Source organism: Schistocerca nitens, chromosome 1 (assembly GCF_023898315.1).
Source record: "Schistocerca nitens isolate TAMUIC-IGC-003100 chromosome 1, iqSchNite1.1, whole genome shotgun sequence".
Lineage (NCBI taxonomy): Eukaryota > Metazoa > Arthropoda > Insecta > Orthoptera > Acrididae > Schistocerca > Schistocerca nitens.
This window is the reverse complement of record NC_064614.1, coordinates 491478577-491480853: the sequence shown is the minus strand read 5'-3', so window position 1 is coordinate 491480853 and position 2277 is coordinate 491478577. Positions and strand designations below refer to the sequence as shown.

The 2277-nt window shown below is 46.9% G+C and overlaps 1 non-coding gene across 1 annotated transcript; it reads left to right on the top strand.

The window, feature by feature from the left end:
- Nucleotides 1-1932: 1932 nt before the first annotated feature.
- Trnat-ugu (transfer RNA threonine (anticodon UGU)) lies at nt 1933-2007 on the top strand. Its single transcript has one exon. It is a non-coding gene; the product is annotated as a tRNA-Thr (tRNA).
- Nucleotides 2008-2277: the final 270 nt, after the last annotated feature.

The window sequence follows — 2277 nt, the reverse complement described above, 5'->3', positions numbered from 1 at the left end:
TCACGAACCGCCATCTTTCGTGAATCGGAATATAAACACGCACAATTTGTGCTCTTCTGGCGTAGTATTACTGAGGCTCAACCCTCTCAGCGCTGGATCTGGAATGTTTCTCGGAGAAAGGTTTACGGGTGATGTGGGAACACGGGCCTGCCCTAGCCACACCATTTGACGCATCGTGTCAAGACGATGTATGTTTCAGATGACGTCGTTAGGTGAAACTGAAAGGAGTAGATGAGAGAAAACACGAGCTTGGAATGGAAACTTGCGAAGTGAGAACATTCCTTCCCCTCTTCTCGTCGCGAAGGAAAAATCCGAAGGGCAACGCCAACATGTCCAGCAGAACAGACACCACTTAAATAAATACATTTCGTTAAGAGTGCGACGGTTCATTCATGTTTGTTTGAGTACGGATTCAATAAAATCGTCTGAACTCCTATGAGAATCAATAATTTGTGAGGAGGAGGTTAATGGACGAGAGACGCTCCATAGCAGTGCGTGAGAAGTTGAAATTTGAGTCGGTCAAGGATCGTGTCCGGAAGACCGAAGCGGTTAAAGCACCGCCGTTGTATTACCACAGTGCCCTGTGCATGTGGAGAAGTCACGAAATCCCACTCATCCCTTCCATTTCTTTCCGCATTCTCTGTTTCATAGAAATGTGTGCACTAGGAGCGACGTCAGATACTCAAATACACTGACGGAAAAAATCCGCAGCACTAAAATGTAATTAATATATAGTAATGAAATTTTGGGAATTCATTAGTGTAGGTAACATATTTAAATGATCAACATTGGAAGATCAGACGTTGATGTAAGCGCGAAGTAAGATATTCCAAATGTGAATTGTACATTAATAGCCAATGTAACTGCCAGAATGTTGAATGCAAGCACGCAAACGTGAATGCATTGTGTAGTACAGGTGCCGGATGTCAGATTGTGGGATAGTGTTCCATGTCTGTTGCACTTGGTCGAAAAATGACTGTTAATGTTGGTTGTGGATGACGTTAGAATTGTCATCCGATGATGTCCCATATGTGCTAGTTTGGAGACCGATTTGGTGATTGAAAAGACCAAGGCAAGAAATGGTTCAAATGGCTCTGAGCACTATGGGACTTAACATCTGAGGTCATCAGTCCCCTAGATGGTAGAACTACTTAAACCTAACTAACGCCGGCCGGAGTGGCCGTGCGGTTCTAGGCGCTACAGTCTGGAACCGAGCGACCGCTACGGTCGCAGGTTCGAATCCTGCCTCGGGCATGGATGTGTGTGATGTCCTTAGGTTAGTTAGGTTTAATTAGTTCTAAGTTCTTGGCGACTGATGACCTCAGAAGTTAAGTCGCATAGTGCTGAGAGCCATTTGAACAGCCATTTCAACCTAACTAACCGAAGGACTATATATGACGGTAGTATTTGTTCCCGGAAGAACGGTTACCGTGGATGACTATGCAGCTTTGCTAGAAATGAAATGATAATTAAATGGACACCCTAGCTGCGAACAGGCGTTGATGTACTTCATTGGGGACATGTTGATCTCCTGCTTACATGGCAGACGCTCTATCCATCTGAGCCACCGCGGGCACAGAGGATAGTGCTCAATGAAGTACATCAACGCCTGTTTGCAGCTAGGGTGTCCATTTAATTATCATTTCATTTCTAGCAAAGCTGTATGGTCATCCACGGTAACTGTTCTTCCGGGAACGAATACTACCGTCATATATAGTTAAAATATGGCTTCCCGGCCATTGACCTTCTTGTGCGAACGCACACGCTATGCCCGGACTCGTACGGGACTTGGTAGATTAATCTGCCACGAGTAATGAGTATGATGGGCAAACATTAGGCGCACTACGAACGTAGTGGTGTGGACATGTTGGGAATGTGGATCTCACGGGGAGCGTGCAAGGGATAAGTCCCTGCAGACGCACTATCCTCTGTGCCCGCGGTGGCTCAGATGGATAGAGCGTCTGCCATGTAAGCAGGAGATCCCGGGTTCGAGTCCCGGTCGGGGCACACATTTTCAACATGTCCCCAATGAAGTACATCAACGCCTGTTTGCAGCTAGGGTGTTCATTTAATTATCATTTCATTTAACCTAAGGACATCACACACATCCATGCCCGAGGCAGATTCGAACCTGCGACCGTATCAGCAGCGCGGTTCCGGACTGAAGCGCCTGGAACCGCTCGGCCACAACGGCCGGCTCCAAGGCAACGTACCGACAATCTGTAGAGCGTGTTGGGTTACAACATGGGTACGTGGGTGAGAGTTATGCTGTTCGAA